Source organism: Cyanistes caeruleus, chromosome 11 (genome assembly GCF_971803275.1).
Source record: "Cyanistes caeruleus chromosome 11, bCyaCae1.hap1.1, whole genome shotgun sequence".
In the NCBI taxonomy this organism is placed as follows: domain Eukaryota; kingdom Metazoa; phylum Chordata; class Aves; order Passeriformes; family Paridae; genus Cyanistes; species Cyanistes caeruleus.
This window is the reverse complement of record NC_141711.1, coordinates 4,287,964-4,308,140: the sequence shown is the minus strand read 5'-3', so window position 1 is coordinate 4,308,140 and position 20,177 is coordinate 4,287,964.

The window sequence follows — 20,177 nt, the reverse complement described above, 5'->3', positions numbered from 1 at the left end:
AGAAAATCTTGAGAGTTTCTTTCAGTCTTGATGATTCTGTACTTCTGTAAAGAATTTTTTCTACTGTCTTACCTTGGCCTGAAAAATGTCACCAACCTTCCTCCTTTCCAGCCCAGTGGTTAAACAAGAGAGATTTTGAAGTGAAATATGAGGATGAAAGAGTCTGAGTGTGCTGTAGCCCTCTCTACCTCTATTCTGTATTGTGATAGTAGAAATGTGCCTGCACCTTCCAGATCATAAAAATCCCTGGCAATGAGATGCTCATAAAACTTTCAGAGTACGCTCAGATGAATTCTGAGCCAGCAGGATGTGATACTGAGATGAAGTGGCCCATCTCAACCACCACTACAGCCACTGAGACATTGATGTTGACACGGAACCAAAAATTTGTCACGATGCTGGGCAAGAGCAGGGATCACAGAGTGAGTGATACTGATCAAAGCAGATGAGAGTCAGGAATGTTTATCCAGGAGATGCAAACTCAGACACATACCTCGGTGATCTGAAGCCGTCAGAGTTAGTATGCTGTCTATTAACATTTGTTCAAATGCAGCACCTGTCAGAGCACGTACAGGAAAAGGGTTTTTTAGGTCAATCTGACACGTGAAGGGTGAGATGTTGTCAAGGGGAGCTAACCCTGGCTGGCTGGCAGTGGGTGCTGTGTTTTCTGTGCACCTTGTCTTCTCCCAGGCACCAAACCCCAGAGGTAAATGCCCTCTGTGTACTTTGGTTTTACTGCAGTATGGCCATTTCTCACACTCTTAACAACATTGGAATATCTGCCATGATGATGCATGTGTCTTCTGGCACTGCTCTGCGAGGAAGGGGAGTGCAATGCTTGTGGTCACTGGTTGTCTGCAGCAGAGGTGAGGCTGGAGAAGGGTTTCCTACAGCCAGAGCTCTCTGGAGCTCAGCACCCAGTTGCACCCTCATGGATCAATGCTCTCAGGAGGGGAGTGCAGCATCCTGGCAACCCAGCAGCCTCAAGCCCCTGTGCTGATCCCCTGCTGATGTTTGGGTAGTGTACAGCAGCCCCAGGAGTACTTACAATAGATTCTATACTGAAGAAAATAGGGTGGACAATAGGTTTTCACCTCTCACTAGGTGCTTACGACAACATCCCATTATCAAGCAGCTGGGCACTCCCTGGGAAGATCTTTCATATCTGTTTCATAGACAGGCTATCAAAAAATATTATTTGTATTATTGTGTGTCCTTAAGCAATAGGAAAGCAGAGAATTTATATTTTGGGCAGTCCCCAATGTCATTGTTTTTGGCCATGCCATGGTTGCATATCTTAACCCAAACTTTGAAATCTCACTACATATCAGGTAGTTTCAGAGCAAACCCGTGTTCTTAATGAGTAAATGAAGTTACTGTTACCTTAGTTTATTCTAAGTGTTGAACTCAGCATGGGATCTAACCTGGAACAGTCATCTCAAGAATATTGCAGTGGAAAGTAGAGCGTAGGATTTAACATTGGAAATTAGAAGTTGATCCTACTTCTTATACAAAATTGAGATTGACAAAATTGAGGTTTATCTACATAAACCTTTAAACAAAGATGTGGCTCTGAATCGAAATTAGGGAACTGGAGAAATGAAATTGAGGACTTTGTGCTCTTAAAGGAAACTTGCCCAGCAAGACTGTCAGCAGAAGAGAACTAAGCACAGACATTAATGGAGTCAGGTCGTTTTCTGGAGGTCAATTTTTAATAAATCACGATTGTTTAAAAATTATAATTATTGATTAATTAAATTTATACTTGGAGCTTAGCCCTCTTAGTTTTGAAGAGTCTGTACACCCAATTGGTATGAATGATGAACTGAAAGAAAGGAAAAAAAGCCATTCTTTAATTAACTGCTATTCCAACTGGATCTAATGCTAGCAATGGGTTTGGATGTCTGCTCCCCACAAGTACAAGTAAAGGGACTTTTGCAAGTCTCTCTCTGCGCTCAGATTCCATAAAGCAGCCCGACTATAAAGAAAAAAAGGACAAGTTTAGATTAGATATCAGGAAGAAATTCTTTGCTCTGTGTGTGGTGAGACACAGGTTGTGCAGACAAGTGGCCAAGGCCAGGCTGGACAGGGCTTGGAGCTACCTGGTCTAGTGGAAGATGTCCCTGCCACAGCAGGGATTGGAATAAGATGAGCTTTCAGGTTGCTTCCAACCCAAACATTTCCATGATTCTGTAAGGAATAATATGCTCACCTCCAAAATGTGATCCTCAAAAGACAAAGTAAGATAGTTTGGAAGCATATTATGGATCCAGAAGTCCAGCAGCGGAGCGTACAAAGCTGAACTGTGCACCTGTGCAAGCAATTTCTGCGCTTAGATGAACGTTGCTGAAAGTAACAGAACAGGGCTGAAAACTGAAACAGCACAAAAGCAGGAGTATCCATTTACCTAAACTGGAGCTTCTAAGGAGAGAGCAGGCAGGCTCAGGCCCTGCAGGATTAGGGATGCAGAGGGGAACTTGCTGAAGAGGAAAAAGGAGCAATGCCCAAGGTAATGTGGTACCAAAGGCAGGGACTGGAGTGAAGTAAGAAATGAGGAGGCACCATTTTGGCATGAAGTGATACACTGTCATAGGCAGGTCCCAAGCTGATCCCACACTTAAAAATAAATTGACATTTATCCAGGAGATGAGTTTGCTATTCTGTAACTACAGCATTTTCTATTACGTTTGATAAGGGAAAGAAGATTGCATCTTGGTCAGAAATATAAAAATTCGCCTCCTAGCAGGGGATAATAGCAGGAGAACAGGGGCAGATGACAGCTGCAGATTTAAAGTTCAGTGCAGTCCCTGGTAGGGAAGATAAGTTCAGTGCTGGGCTGGGATGTCCCATGCTCACAGCCAGGCCACCCCTGTGGTGTCCCACAGGCAGTGCTCTGCTCCTCTCCCCTCCAGAACTTCTTGAACTTCTCCTCCTGGGTCCCTCTGGGCAATTCTTCTGGAGTCAACTTGCTATTGCACAGAAAGACAGGGCCAGTGTGCCAGCAAGGCTCTGTTCTAGGGAAAGTTTTGGGGTGGAATTAGTGTAAAAGAGATGTTGGCTGTCAAGGACAGGAGGGGTGTCTCTCTCTGTTGAGGGGGCTACAAGAAAGATGGAGAGATCCTATCTATAAAAGCATGTAGTGACAGGACAAGGGGGAATGGCTTCAAAATGATGAGGTTTAGACTGGATATTGGGAAGAAATTCTTCCCTGTGCGGGTGGTAAGGCCCTGCCACAGGGTACCCAGAGAAGCTGTGGCTGCTCCATCCCTGGAAGTGTCCAAGGCCAGGTTGGATGGGGCTTGGAGCAACCTGGGACAGTGGAAGGTGTCCTGCCCATGGCAGGGGGTGGAACAGGATGATCTTTTAAGGAACCTTCCAACCAAAGCCAGTCTATGAGTATATCCCAGTCAGATGTGAAGAATGTATGTACTGCCTGACTGCTGCAATCGCACAGTAGGTAGTGCAAAAACCTCAACTTTGCAAAAAATCCAAACCTCTTTTGTTTCAGTGTGTAACTGTTGATCTAAAATGGGAGTTCTTGTTTTCTAATTCACAAAGCTTAAAAGATCGTTCGTTTTATATTAAAATGATAGCCTTTGCAAGAGACCTTCAATCTAATTAAAGCCAGGAGATTAGCATCCCTTAGAATATTTGCAAAGCCTGCAATGCGAAGTTAATGAAATGTGTACACTTTTACAAAGCTTTAATTTTTAATGAAATAATTCAGGACATGGACCTTGTTCCTCTGCCTTACCTGCTTTGTCCAAAACAGAGGGTGTTTATAAACAATGCAAAGTTCTGGGCTGAAGAAGACAGAGGAGAGGATAATCAAAAGGCTTCTTGGTAACTACTGTAAGCCTGTCTTTTATCTCTTCTGTTCAGCCTGAGAATGTGAGTATTCCTGATTAATAGTAATGACTGAAAATATGATTTCAGAGTGGCAGTTATTTCTTCAGGTTATATATATATATATATGTGTATATACGTGTGTGTGTATGTATAAATATATATATATGTACCATATAATATATTTATATATAAATATGTACATGTATAAGAAATTAGATATACAACTGAATAAAATCACAGTGACTGCTAAAGGGACCTTAAATAAAGCAAGTAAGGGAATGTCTCCTATATAAAGAAATAGGCTGAGCTCAGAGGCAGGGGAGCATCCAGGGCTGGACCAGTCTAGTTCAGAGGGGATGACCAAAGGAAACCCTAAGCAATTCGTGCCTCTTTTCAGGTCAGGCTCTTCTAATGATGGCCTCACTCCTCTGTTATCGGTTGAGAAGGAAGAAAAGAGGAAAAAAGCTGAAGCACAGAGAGGAGCAAGCCCTGTTCAGAGTCACGGCTGCTGTCGTGGTGTCAGGGGGCAGGGCATCCCCAGGGCCACGCACGCCCTGTCCTGGGCTGATTTACAAACAGCCACACCATTAGAGCTATTTACTGCATCTGCTTCTTTCACCCTTTCCTTTGCTGCCTCTCAGTTTTGCCACAGGAAAGATGTGGCTGTTGCATTCAAAATAGTAATTCTTTTATAGAGCCACCCCCCTACTTTATATTATGCTTACTGGATCCTTCTGAAACCTAAATGTTAGAATATCCTAATCTTGCTCTACATTTTTAAGCTGAAAGATAAACGTGTTGTTTAATGAAATCCACAACACTACAGGAATAGTAACCATTGTGTTTCTTCATTTCAAAGAACGGCTGAAATCTAACATCTGGTGTAACTGTACAAACCTGACCTTAGGTCACAGTAAGTATTGTATTGTTGATGATGGATACGCTTTTTTCATTACCATGCTGTCTCCATTCTTTCAGCATCCATGCTGTGAATCCCCAGTTATAGCCAGGACTATTGATAAATACTGATTTTTAAAATACAATTCCTTTTTTTTTTTTTTTTTTAAACACTTTTAAGCATGCATTGTATGGTATTTTCTTTTTAAATAGCTCTTCTAGTTTGTTGTCAACAATATGCTATTATTTGAGCAAACTTTTCTGCATGATAGCTCTAACACACAAGGATCAAGGATTATGTGTCTGAAGACGCAGCTATGATCCTGAAAGAACAGTGTCACAAAAAGGTGATCCTCTGCCTCTAATGCCTTCCCCTGTACTTTCCTCTTTGGATGATCGTTTCCTTAAAGCCCTTGTAGGACCAGGGTTTAAGGTTTAAATTGGGAAGCAGATGTGGACACCTGTGAATGTGTCTTTGCACATCATTGTTTCAAGGTTTCAGCCCCTGTGCAGGAAATGAGGCCCTGCACTGTCCTGTGTGATTGATGTCCATTATTCCCAAGATCTGAGGTAATTCAGACTAGGTCAGTGGCTGCGCAGGAGCAGTGCTGTAACCAGTGCTCCCAGCAAGCCCAGTGAAGTACCAGTCAAGAAAAGATGTGGCCCTCATAGCTGGAAGTTCTGGTCAGATCTTAACTACATAAAAGCCACCAGAAGCTCCAACACTGAACTGGGAGAGCAAGGGCAAATTTAATGATGATTTCTATTTGTTTGCTTTGCTGACTGTATCTACCCCCAGAACCTTTCAATTTTTTGTAGCTGTCCAAGAACATCGCAAGACTCTTAGCACCAAAGCTTTAAATTTTTTTCCCCTAAAGCTGTGCAAACACAAACCTCTTTTCTAATCCTTTGGGCAGCAGATGCCCAGCCTCATTCAGACTTGACTCTTTGGTACAGAAATCCTGTATGGGATTGCTGAACATACTGTCAGCAGAGGAGAAATGTGTTCTATCCTAATCCTTGGGTTGTAATGCACCTGCTGTATTCTTGCTAGGTGCTAATATTCCTTCATGATGTTACTGCATCATGCAGGGGAGGTAAAACAGAATATCCTTGGCTCATCCTCATGCTCCCAATGGAGATGTGCAGAATGAAGCTCTGACTCCCTTAAATCCTTACATTTTCACCAACCCAGCAGTAACCAGCATGGAAAATGTCTGAAGGCATGGCTTCTACATTTTTAAGAAACATCTATTCACTTCAGTTCTGCCAAAGCTAAATACATTTATAGATTTGTTCATAATTATTTTTAGAGTAGAATTATGTTTGTTTGACAATATCTGAAAAATTAAATACCTGGGGCAACATTGCTAAGTGCAGCTGGTACATTGGAAACGTGGGGGAAATGCTGTAATTGTGAAGGTTTCATTTAATGGCTCTGAAGGCAGAGTTAACTCATTCAGTGAGGACAGGTTGTTTGATGTCATGGTGGTGCTGCCCTCTCTGTCACAAGCTGCCAGCCCTGTCCTGCAGCACAGGTCTGTGCTTCCCAGGAACAAGGAGCAGAGTCAACCTTTGGAACGTGTTGGGGTGAGTCCAGAACAGGCACAAAGTTGGTTACAGGGGTGGAGCTGCTCTGCTATGAGGGAAGACTGAGAGAATTGGGATGGTTCAGCCTGGGAAAGAGAAGACTCTGGGGTGACCTAATTTTGGCCTTCAGTACCTGGAAGGAGCTACAATAAAGATGGAGAGAGGCTATTTGCGAGGGCCTATTTAAAGGGGTGACAAGACAAAGAGTAATGGCTTCAAGCTGATGGACAGTAGGTTTAGATTAGATATTAGGAAGAAATGCTTCCCTGTGAGGGTGGTGAGGCCCTGGCACAGGTTATCCAGAGAAGTTGTGGCTGTTCTGTCTCTGGAAGTGTTGAAGGCCAGGTTGGACAGGTCTTGGAGCAACCTGGGACAGCGGAAGTTGTCCTGGCAGAAGGCTGGTGCCGGGTTTCTGTGCCATGAGGGTGCAGAAGGCTCTGGACCTGCCTAGCTGTGAACTGAAATGCATTGGCAGAACAGTCAACAAATATTCTATATTCTTCCCACCCATTCTGCACTTTCCATGAACTCTTCCTTTCATCGGTACAAGTAAATTGAATTCAGCACATTTAAAGACCCTGTCTGGATCCATAACATTCATAACCATGCTGTAACCATGAATGAAAAGCTGAGGGAGAGTATGGTTTGTATCCAAGGGCTCTTTTGCTTTTTATATGTTTACATATACCAGCCAATGGTCAGCAAATAAGCACCACGGCTGGTAATGAAATGTTCAAACCATCTGTTTTAATCTGCAATTTAATTTCACTATAAAATATTAAAGTTGTTCCGATGGTTGGGTTGGTACGGCTGCTTTATATGAAAAGAATTGAGTATCCCAGAGCAATTACATTGCACCAAGCACACACTGTGGATATTATATTCTGTATTGTTATTTTGTTCCATTAAAAATGTTAAAAAGCCTTCTTAACATGGTTTTAGGCCTCTCTTTTCTGTTAGAAACAAGTAGGAAATGCTGAGGACAGGTGTAAGAAGAAGACACTGGCAAAAGAATAATCTTCATGATCCTTCAAGAGGAGAAATGGAATCATTTTCCAAGAGAAGTGATCAATGCCCCAGGCTGGTCAGTGCCTTAAAAATAGGCAATGTTGTCATTACCAGGCTTTAACTTTTGGTCAGCCCTGAAGTGGACTTGATGATCCTGGTAGGTCTCTTCCAACTAGATTTACTCTCTTCTATCCAAATAAATGTCTGTGGAAATGCTGAACTGATGATACCAGAAAGTGGTTTTGACATTGCAGGTTTTGGAAGCTGTAGCATCTTTGGAAAACTTTGCTACATTTTCCACTGGCATTTCCCACTGCTTTCTACTGTGGGATTTTAGAGAACATTCCCTGAAGGGCTGGTGACAGTTGTGCTCTGGGTTGTGGCCCCTCAGGGCCTCAATCCAGATTCAGGGATTCCACAACATATTTGGACAACCCACTCCAGTGATTAACGATCCTTACAGGGATTTTATTGTTTCTTCTCTCTCCAGATTGAACCTCTTTCATTCCAGCCCCTCTGCCATGGGCAGAGACACTCTCCACTAGACGAGGTTGATCCAAGCCCCACCTGACCTGGCTTGGAATACTTCCAGGATGGAGCAGCCACAGCTTCTCGGGGCAATCTCTGCCAAGTCCTCACCACCTTCTCACCACAGGTCAGAATTTCTTACTGATTATTACCACTTCTTTTTGACAAGTGGGCAGAGTCAGTGCAGTGTGGTGCTGGGCAACCACCTTTCTTATTTTCATCTGGCATGAACATTTCTGCTCGTGTGTGCCTTGAAATACCCACATTTCCAGAGTGATCTCAAAAAATTCCATCACCCTCAAGCAGCATCCCATGCCATGATCCCACCCTGCCTTGCTTCTGGGATCTGTCTCTGCTTCTTTGATGGCTGAGAGGGATAGAGGGCAGTCACTATGAGCTTCATCTGGCATTGTTGGTGTGCCCAAAATACAGAGCCTATCTCTATGTGCTGTGACATTAGGGAATGGTGAGAGGGACAGGCCCATTTTCCTCGGGCAGAAACTCCCTGTCTCAGAGGCAGGAAGCATTGCAGCCCTGTGAACCTCATGCCTTAGCTAATCCAGAGCCCTGTGGAGGGCTGGAGCTCATTAACTCAGCACTGTGCCATCCTGACAGAACTCTGTGGCTCCTGGAACCCAAGCCAGTATCTCTACCTGGTCATCTGCTGTACTACCTGATACATCTGATAACCTGATACATCTGATAACCTGATGAATCTGATAACCTGATAAATCTGATAACCTGATAAATCTGACTGGCCAAGGCTTGCCTGGAGGTTCCCACACAGGGCAGGGAGAGGCAGGGATTGCACACACCAGCTGTATGACCTGGTGTTATTTGGAATATGTGCCACTTGCAATGCATTTTTCCTGAACATAAGCTGGAAATTACTGATTCTTACCTTACATAGCTAGTATAAAAGCACTAATGTCCTAATGAAGAGTCTCACTTAGCTAAATGCTTCATACAGCTGAGTAAAACAAAGAATTTTACTAGAGCTTAACCCAGTCATTAATAAGCTTTTTAACCCTGACCTTTCAAATCAATGATCTACCACTGGTTTTACCTTTCAAGAAGGAATTCCATTTTCAAGTGATAAAACATATTTTGCACTCCTTACAATCTAATGATTATTCTCAGCATTACTGGATATATGAGGCCATCAAACCATTAGAAGGTATAAAATGTATTAATGTACAGCATTCATGGCTACATTTGCTTTAGAGTCAATAAAAGGGAAACAATTTATAAAGGGCATTTATGCTCATTACGGAATATCGATAGATTGTTTCCCCCATCATTCCTGAAGTATGAAGGACTCCCCTCCGTGATGGATAGGAGAGGATTTGCATAAGCTCTTTGCTTAAACTCCTCCAGCCCTGAGCTGTGTGCAGGGGTCTGTGGCCAGGCTTTGGGAGTATGTGGGAGTATTTGGGACTATGTGGGAGTACCTACAAAATCTTCCTTTCCAGGGCACTGAGCATCTCAGTTCGGGAGGTTTTCACAGCAGCCATGTGAAGGTTCTGTAGACAATTGTGGTGCTTTCAGCAGCAGACAGGAATTGTCACAAGGCTGTGGGGAAATGGAGTCAGTGCTGGAAAAAAAAGGAATTTGTTTGTGAGGAGGGTCAGGGCTGGAGCACACAAATAAAGGCAGAGGTTTGCTGAGCACCTTCATAAACTTTCTGACACATATGGGGGGAAAGATGGAGAGGAATTATGCAGGGGGTAGAAGATGCTGTAGGAGCACTGTAGCTATAGCTAGAAGCAGAAATTTCATGGTCTATTCTATTGAATAACAACTGCAGAAATATAATAACTATGAGGAGTCGAGTGATTAAGGCACTGGCCTGAGTCTCAGCAGACCTGGATTCGGTTCCTGGCTGTTTTCAGATTTCTGTCTGACTTTTGGCAAGCCTATTCAACTCTCTGCGCCTTGGTTTCCCATCTGTTAAAGAGGAATAATAATATTTCCTTTCTTTCCTGTCTATTCCAGCAGCAATCTCTTCTGGGCAGGCACTGTCTCTCTCATGGCATGCACAGGACTTTGCCCTTGGATTTTGATACTTGCACTAAAGAAGGAAATAGAGAAGGGGAGCATCATGCCATGGAGGCCCACTTATTAACAATTTCCCATTACTAAGGGTCAAAACGGTGTGCTACAGCTTGTTAAATAGAGTTCTTAATATCAATTCTTCCAGGACAAAAGAAAAAAATATCAATCAGTAAATTAGAGAAGGAAAGTGATTCATGTCTCTATTAAGATTTCTAAGAGTCTGAATGTATCTTCTTAAAACATTAACCATGGCACACAAGCAGAGAGGTGGCCTTCTCCATTTCTGATCTTGCTCCTCTATACATCTGGCTGTCCTGTATGGACTGACCTTTCCAGCATTTCTCACTGACAGGACATCTTCCTGAGGCACATCATGGATTCCTGATGTGCACATGCTCCTGCCCATCTGGTAGGGTGAAGTTGTGCCCACTCAGAGACACACACACTTCAAGAGAGACTGGGTAATATCAATTTCAGAGCACTGGATGAAAAGAACAACCAGCAAGTATATAAAATTAAATCTCAGCTGCAGAGACTTTCTGGTAATAAGCAGTGCCAATTAGAAATGCAAATGTCACTGAAAGGGAGCGTGTCTGTTGACAGTAGACTTTGAGGAAAGCTTTGGGTTTAGTGCTAGTAAATTAATCTTTAATTATGAGCACACCTCTCTCCTGAAAGAGGTGCCCTGCACTCACTGAACTGACAGCATGTGAAAGTTTCAGGCTGCTGATGTCTTCTGTCAAATGGAACATCTCACCCCAAAAGAGCACAAGAGAACCTTGCTGGCTGCTGGTGGACTTAATGCTCTGTGAGCTGGGGCTGGCCAGTGTCACTGACTCCCCAGATGACCAGGAGTCATCAACCCATTAAAAACATTGGTCTTAAAACATTATGTCTCACATACTCTTGATAAATATAAATATCTAGATGAAGAATTGTCAAAGTTTGGGAAAGAAAAACAGCCTTTGCTCCTGCAGTTCTCTCCTTCCCTGGCTGGGTTGCCTGCCCTCCATGCAGAGCACACTTCTCTGGCAGAGGGAGGACCACACCATGCTGCAGCAAACCCTTCTCCAGGCCAGCCATGAGAATGTTCAACACCTCCACTCCTGAGCTGGATGGATTCTTAAAACAACATTTCCACTTCCAAGTAACTAAATAAATCTCACTGGCAAGTTTGTTTTGTGTCAGCCAACATCTTATCTCCCTGAAAACTGGGCTGGTGTCCTGCAAAGCTGAAAACTGAATAGTCTAAAACCTGAGTGCAACAGCCAAGGGATACACCAGATACATCTTCTAAGGTAGCAGATACAGTGAAGTAAGCAAATACATTCTAGAAATCCCATTATTAAAGTTACAAAAAAAAATTTGTTTCTTTAAGTTTGAAGTTACGAAACTTTGCTGTCATTTTCCCAGCAAGGTTTTTTTTTCCAGCCTACAGCTAAAAAGCTTTGCCCCAAAAGCTTCATTGCCCAAAAGAGGCCATGCTGCAAACCCACCTCAAAAGGCCCAGAACACCTGGTTTCAGGCACAACAGGAAGATCAGAACATACCTTATCATAAATATGCATATGCGACGCAGGAGCCCGCCACCTTCTTGGAGTGATGCCATAATTGACGGAACAAAGTAAAACAAAACTTCACATCACTGGTGGATCAGAAGAACAGAGGTAACTGAAAGGCTAGAAAATTACAGGTTTACTGACATTCTGCTCAACCTTACCTATTCTTTATTGAAAAGAGATAATAACTATCTATAGGAGAGCTGTCTTAAGACTGCATTCATTCCCTTTCGCTAGCCCAGCTGAGAGGTGGTATAATATAAAGCACACCAGCATCTGGCATGTCATTTAATTACACCTTCAGCTTGCTGGGAAAATGTTGGAAGTGTCAGGGTAAGCAAACTATAAAAATATATTTCACTTGCTAATTCAGGAGAGCTCCTGAAATGGCAAGCAGAGGCCAGCTCCAGATATTGCTCTGGGTCTGTGAGAGGAAAGTGATGCAGAGGAGTCTAACTCATGAACAATTATCGCCCTTTGATAAGACACCATCTGCTCCCAGCTGCCTGGCAGACACTTGGGAATTCCTCTCCAAATAAACCATTGGTGTAACAGGAAAACAGAACTGTCAGCTCCAGTGAAGTTGTGCCTCCTTGCATCAGCACCGAGTGTGTCTCACTCCTTCAACCAAGAAGGAAAAAACTGTCAAAAGCAGTAAAATGTCAGCAACCACCACCAAAAGAGCCAGGTAGGCCTTGGTTTAGCTCATCCACCTGATATGTGCTCTGCTTAACAATGAGAGGCTGCTGGAGATAACCTATGGAAAGGATGAAGGTGGATTAATACACCTGTACTAGTGGGCACTTTTTAACTGGTGACTTTTGCCCTAAGCTGATTCAAGGGGCTCTTTCAAAGAGAGCAAGCTGATCAGGTGGTGTGTTTCCCTGCAGAAGGCCACTGCTATCCTCCAGTAGCCAAGGAGAAGTCCACAGCCCTGTGAAACAGCCAGCAGTGGAGGACTTACAGATTCTTGCAATGTCCGTGTTTCTAGTCCACTATGTTTGTAAGAGAAAAAAATTTAAATCTCTAATTTCAGACAGCAGAGCTGAGATTGTGTTGTGGTTGAGCATGACAGGCAGTTACATCCACCCCATGGTACTGAGAGCACTTGGCTGCCTTTGGCTAAAGCTCTGCGAGCACCACTCCTGCAGCACCATCCTTCACTCCTCGCCACGGCTGTTCTAAAGTCACTGCATTTTTAATAGGTCAGTTTTTGTTGTCACTCCTGTGAAATAAGATTGGCCTCTCCATCCACACTTCGCCTAGGCCTTGATGCTGTACACACCAGGGACAGGAGCACTGAGGAGGGGGGCTCAGCATCCTGCACAGATAACCTCACTGCTTGTTAAACCAAAGATGACCCCTGGGCCTTTCACCCTGGGGGCTGGCCTTGTTAGAAGTCATTGAAGTGAATGAAATAAATCACAGAATTTTTTTCTTTGTTTATTGGGCGGGGTTGAAGGAAAGGAGAATAAAGTTCAACACAGAAATTAGTCACCTTGTTTTGTTCTTACTAATGGAAATTTCTCAGAAACCAAAATAAAGGGTGTCATATAAGAACCTGAAGAGCACAAAATTAGCTTGAACCCACATCCTAACTTTAAAACTCAGAGCATGAATGCAGGTGTCTGCAGCTGAGCATGGTATTTTTTTTCAGCTCATCTGAGGTATGAGTCATTTCCATCAAAAGAGGAGGATGCCTTGATCTGTGTGCGAGCGAGCTTTGGAACAGCAGCTGTTGGAGCAAATACAAACATCCATGCCAAGGATTGTAAGGATGGAGTTTATCTAATATGTAAAAAAACACCTGCTGCAAATGAAAAATTACACCCACAACCACCTGAATAAGATAAGCAAATGATGGGGGAAATGAAGAGACAGATTTATTATTAATATACATTGGAACTTTTGAACCAAACATCTCTTTTGCAATGGAACAGGAGGATGCACAAGGAAATAGCACTCCTTGCCCCAGACCTGCTCAGCAGCATTTATTTTGCCTAAGTGATTTTCTTTTCTTTGCTAAGTCTGGTGGAGATGAAAACACTAACCCAAAGAAGATAATTAAAAGCTAAATGAAACCACATACAGCTGTGCTACTACATGGCTAATGAACATGCAAATATATACATATGACAAGGACATAATGCGGGCTGGCTGCCTTGAGTGGTTAGTGCAGACTTCCAAGAGCTGGAAATGCTATTGATTATAACTGAGCTAAACTTCCTGACTCCAGACTTCAAAGATCAGCCTCAATATAATCATCAGGCAGCATATGGGAGTGTGGCTGCAAGGAGCTGATGAATAATGCCTCAGGGACCTGAATGTTTGTATGTAGGGTGGGAGATGTCCTGGAGATGTCCTCTGGGCTCTGGAGTGCGGGCTCCTCGGCTGCCAGGACCAGCACCACAGAATCCTCCTCAGCATCTTGGCATACTCTGGCCTGCTGGCAATTAGGGTTTTGGAGTTATGTGTTTTAGCTGGGATATTTATTTTTCCTTTCCCACTTCTCTTGGCAAGAGGCTGATATGTGGTGGAGATATTTTTGGGAGGGCCAGGAATGGAGGTAACAGATACAAGGCAAAGATTCTGGGGTCCTATAAACAGAAGCACGAGCAGCATGGAAAGGTTTTCCTCTGAGGGTCTGCTGCCACATCCACATGAAAGAAGACAAATCCAATTTCCTCTATTAGTTCTGAGGGTAACTTCCCAGCCCACTCAGAGATGAGACAAGGAAGTCAGGGCTCAGCCCTGCACCAAGTTCTGCCATGGAAGGTCCCAGTGCCACCTTGTGCCCTCTTCACTGGCCACTCCACCCCTCCACTGTAATATCCCCTGGGGATATCACAGAGCAAAACTCACTCCTCCATGATGACCACAGGCAGGAGAGAAGCATGGAGAGATGGAGCACAACCTTAGATGTGGGTGGAGATGACTGATTCACCAGGATGGCTGAGAGAAGGGACACCTACCAAAAGAAGAAATCAAAGAAACCAAATTTGTGCAGAACACAATGGTTAGTGCATAAAAATTAATCAAGTACTACAATGACTTGCTTTATTCATAATACTTAATGGTCATGTAATAGGAGTTTTTATTCAGCAGTTAAAGTTCATAAGTGCAGGTTTTACATGTAGAAAGGTATTATGCTGATAGTTTAATTACACACCTTTCTGCACACCAAAGGAAATGGGTTATGCGGGTTTTATAATTAAAGACGGACTTCTGAGGGGAAATGAACTTTGCAGTTAGCAACACAATATTTGATTTTTATCAGATGTTTTTGTTTTGAATTTGCTAGCACTTGGTGGTGGTGTAAACAGGTGAGAGTGCTCCAGACTACATGAGGTGTCAGGAAAAGCTTTGAAAATGCAGCAGAAAGTAGCCATATTTAAAAATAGCCAGAGTGAGCATGAGGTATAAACATCATGTGTTTGGAAAGCTCTCCAGACACTGCCCATGCAATTATACACACTGCAAGTCTGTCCAGTACGTCTAGGAAACGGGGGAAAAACCCAGCCCAAGAAGTAAGTGAAAAATAAACCCCAGTGCTTGCCAAAATAATAAAAAGCTTGACTTTTTATTTCTCTGATTTTTGTTTTCAATTCATTTCATGGCCAGTGAATACAATTTTCCCCTCCAGCCTGCCTACAGAGGCAGCAAAGCCAAAAATTGATGGATGTTTGTGTGTGCACGTTTGCTGTTGGAATACACAGGACCACTCTCAATATTAAAGGCAAAGAGTGGGGTGAGCCACTGCCAGGTCACAGCCAGCTCCTGCTATTCCCTAATAACCATGTGGATGTCTGTACTCAACCAGGTGAGGCTGGGGAGGGTTGCAGTGCCTGAGCTTCCCCTTTTCTAAGTTTTAGGAGGCTTTATTTAGTGTAACCTCATTCCTATATACATATCAAAGCACATGAAAAGGATATGTGAGAATATATATATATATATATATATATATAAAATTTTAATTTTTTTAATATATGTATTTATAAACTAGGAGACATCCATTTATTTATAAACTGCTAGGAATAATCCATTTTTTTTAACACAGCAAATACACCTACAAGAATTTTTCTAAAGTCTAAAATACTTCAAACATCACCAACTGCTCCTCCCCTCATGTGATATAAACTGACAGGCTCAGGCTTTTATTGTGCCCAGCACAAATGAACATTAACTTGTGGGTTGAACAAAAAAGAAACCAAAAAAAACCCCAACAAAACAAAACCAACCAAAAAAAAAAAAAAACACCAAAAAAACCAAACAAAACCAAAAGAAGAAAACAAAAGACTTTCCAAAAACAATAAGCAAGGGCAAGGCCTGAAATATTTTGAGCACGCCCTTTCCTTTCTGGCAGGACTGGGAGTGACTGCCCTGGGTATTCTGGTTTGTTGGTGAAGGTGGAGTCCAGGTGATGGCAGATGGTGCTGCCTGTGACAGGGGTCCCTTGGCTGGCAACAGCATCCTCGGGCACCCTGGTGCTCCCCAGAATATCTGATATCAGGCATTTCACAGCCAAGTACAGAGGTAAGATTTTAAAATCCTTCCAACTGGTGTGGACACTCAACAATTACAACAGGAACAGTTGTGTAAAGGGTGAATCCAAATATAACTGGACATTCTTTTGAATTTCACAGGCTAGCTGCATAAATTGATGACAATGAGAAAGAACTGTAACTGTTTTTTCTCTAATTAAATCCATACATTTTGGCTCTATTCATCATCGTTAACATACTGTTAAAAGTGCTGTTGCTGTATCTTTCAGCCCTCAGCCCGCAATCAAGCCCTCCCTGCACTGTGGTGGATTTCAGTCACTTGTTTAAAAATAGAAAGTGTTTTTTTTTTAAAAAAAAAAACCAAACTGACTGCCAACTGAATGCAAACAGGTAAAAATTAACATATGCAATAGTCAAGTGTCAGATTCAGCCCCTGAGCCACCAAGATTTACATTGCCTGGTGAGGGGCTCACAGCACTTTGAGGCTGTATTGCCCACAGGCTGAAGTTGTGCAAATAAATATATATCCTTAAGTTTTATCTAAGTTACAGTGTGCTTTCTCTGTGGGTACCCATCATTTGCTCTTTATAATCTCCAAATTTCAACAAAATATCCTGTAATCCCAGAGGTAACAGCTCAGCCTTCACAGGGAAAACTCAGGGTGTGCCACAAGGTTACAGAGATGTTTTCCTTGATACCCATTCCTATCATTGGCACGAGTTCTCATCCCTTGCAACAGAGGATACTGCTCCAGTTTTGGGGGTTTTTTAAGTCTAACAAGGGTAATTATAACAGGATTAACAGGTATCTTCCCCCACAGCCTCGTATCAAAGAGCATTAGACCACTGTTATGATTAGATGTGTTTTTACTGTATATGGAAATGTATTAAAATTAATGTATAGCTCAGCCACATTCACCATCCACTTCTCTGTTCTGTAAAGCCACTTCTCCCATGAAGGGCAACCACGTGTGAAGGGAGAGTATCCAAATAAGTATTTTGTAAACATTTGAGAATGACAGACAAATAGCCCCATGCAATCACACCATCTTACCTCAAATACCCACTCAAAACCGAAATAATTCCTTGCTGAACAAGCCAAGCCTGGCTCCCTAAACCAGGAGGAATTGCGACGCTGGTAAACTTGCAGAAATATTTTTACAATTTTATTAGAGGTTTTAATTCAGTGCTTTATCTACCTCTGTTAGTCTGCAAAATAGCTTTAAATATTCAAGTGGTAATTAATGAATCTTTTATGTTGCAAATCAAACATTTTCATCTGCGCTGTGGTACAGTGGCAGTGAGAAGGAGGGGTTTAAAGTGTAATTGTTTCTCCTGTTCCCCTCGCAGCGCTGAATGCCTTTTTACCCTTTATTATATCATTGGCTTTTGCTTCAGTTCATCAGCACTTCGCCACATCTTATCGGTCGATATTTGCTGTCTATTTTTTATTTATTTTTTCTCAGTGCAAGATTTCTTACTGTGCCTTTGCCAGAGACATTCCTAAGGAGATGGAAACTCTCTGAATGTGGAATTTTCGCATGAGTGCAAAATAATAAAAAGCATGTGTGTATTAAAAAGGGATCAACTTAATGGGAAATGAGCATTGGGTTACATTAATATTCTATTACAGTAAAAATCATATTTAATAAATTTTCTCCAGATTTTTCAGGACCTTACTGTATTTTTCTAAGTCGGATGCCAATCCAAAGAAACAGTGTATATGATACATTTGATTTATGTTAAGTAAATAACCTGCACAGCCCATTTTTCAGTTTAAAAAAAAAAAAAAATATTAAGTGTAGAAACACACACCAGACTGAAATGTGTGCTTAGTTTCCATCTGCTAGGAGGAATAGTGTTGGTCTTGTGCAGCAGAAAGCCTTTATAAACAGTATTCTATTTTATTGATGCTATATGTGGATTTTTATGTTATGTGGCAAGCGCAGGAGAATGAAAACACTGTAATTTATCCCAAACCATAAAATTATACTAGTACTAAAGTAATTACTTCACATATTAAAATACAGTTTCCTTTGCTTTCTTTTGTCATCACATAAAACGAGGCGTTGAGCGCGGCAGCGCGAAGGGGCCGGGGCTGTTCTTGCCTCCACAAAGGATTGACACATCCCGGATCATACACTATATCACCCGACCCTTGTTGTTCTGTGACCCTAATTAATATTATACTGGCTGACATTTATGTATCAGAGCAATAAGCTAAACAGGAAACAATTTATGTCACCTAAAGCTTTTTAACAAATCGATGCAACTATTTGTAATTGCTTGTTTCACAAGATTAAAAGTACTCAGCCTTGATCTTCGCCCACAGTTTTGTGGCCAACATGACCTGTGCTTCCGTTGTAAAATAGGAGTGTTGGTGATCAGCACCTATTTCCATCAAGTAATCCATATTGCTAATATTTCTGGAATTTTAATGTAGTTACAATTTATAGCCGATCAAATGTGGTTACCTAAATTGCTGTTGCTAGTAGACAGTTTAACTGTCTTTATTAATTACAGTATAATTTAATGTTTGAGTACAGGCACTTGTGTTGGTCATTTTTACAGCCAAAGCAGTTATGTGCCTTATGACGAACCATTTTAGCATTTTCAATGGAAATTTGCTAATATGATGAGTGATAAAAATGTCAAACTCTGGTAAATAATGGTTATTGCTTTGGCTGGAATTAATCCTTGAAAGGACGGTTACCTTCAAATTAACATTATAACTTGAAGAAAAAAAATGTTTTTCAGGCTTCTGAGAGGCATAAAAAAATGGTCACTGGACTCCTCTAAATAAATACAGACAAAGTAGCACAAAATGTGTGTGTGTGTGTTCCCTTTTCCTCCAGGCTGACAGAAAATTCCTGTGGAAGAAGGAAGGAGGAGGGATTATTTTCTGCTAAATACCCCAAGGTGATGTTGTTTGCCATTTCCAGTTCATGTGTTTTCAAGATCTCTAACGAAGGTAATAAAATGGGGCAAAAAAGGACTTTGTTATGCCCCAGCTCCAGGGTTTGGGGAAAAACTAGGTGTGGACACCATGGAGGCTGCAAACACATCTGAGGGCCATGTCCCACCACCTCAGTCATCGCTGCTGGGGAGAACGGTGGCTTGTGGCTATGTGAGGATGAAGAGTGCTCAATGTGCCAGAATTAACCACCACTGCACGAGGATGAAAGATAGCCCTGATTAACACACCATTCAACGAACGTTTAACATCATCATTAAAGACTGAGCCTGATTAATAGGTCAAGAAGGGCTAATTACACCTTGTTGTGAGGAAGAGTGTGTGTATGCGTGGCTGCGTGAGAGCTGCACCAGGAATTGCCAGTCCCTTAAATTGCCCAATAATGTGAAGTTTGTCAGACTCTGTGATCATGGCCCAAGTTAAATGTCACTGATGGGATCATCTGCAGGGAGCAGGTGGGTGTGCAAGGAGCACATCGGCTGCCCTGTCCTCCTAGGCCTCCAGCTCCTGAGCTTTCCCCTCTGGGACAGGAGAAACCCAGAACAACTACTCACAGGCTCCAGTTTTCTTTGGAAATTCCTCAGAGACGCATTGCCTCACCACTGCCCATAAAAATGCTTTTCAGCTGTGGTGGAAAACAGCGTTTCTGCCTGGAAAAGGTATTTCCCAGCTGGCTGTTGCTGGTGGAGTAGGAAGGCATTGTGTGATGTTCCGTGATGGAGCAGCCAGGGAGGAGAAATGTGATTAATAATACAAAGATGATACAAAAGGTGGCCAAGAGCCAGATTCCCATCCTCTGCTCCAGGCAGCACTGACTGGGACAGGAGGGGAAATGATGGTCCTGCTGCTCAGCTCAGTGCCAGCTCCTCAGCACAAGCTGCATGTGGCACCCACTCCTGCAGCTCCCCACAAACACGAGGCCACGGGCAGAAGATGACAAATGTGACATTTGGAACCCCAAATCATCTGAAGTCAGATGAGGGAGTTGGAACAGCCAGTTCATCTGTGATGGCTTTGTAGACCCTGATCTGCCTGCTGGTGAGCTGGGTGGGGACAGTGTCCTCCAGGAGAACGGCTGGGGGTCCTGCTGGGGCTCATCCACGGACACAGCCCCTCTTCCCTGGAGCTGACTCCCCTCATTTTGCAGATGCAGAGCATCCCTGACCAAACATCAGTTTCTGGCTCAATCCCCTCTGCCTGTGACTTTGGAAAATTT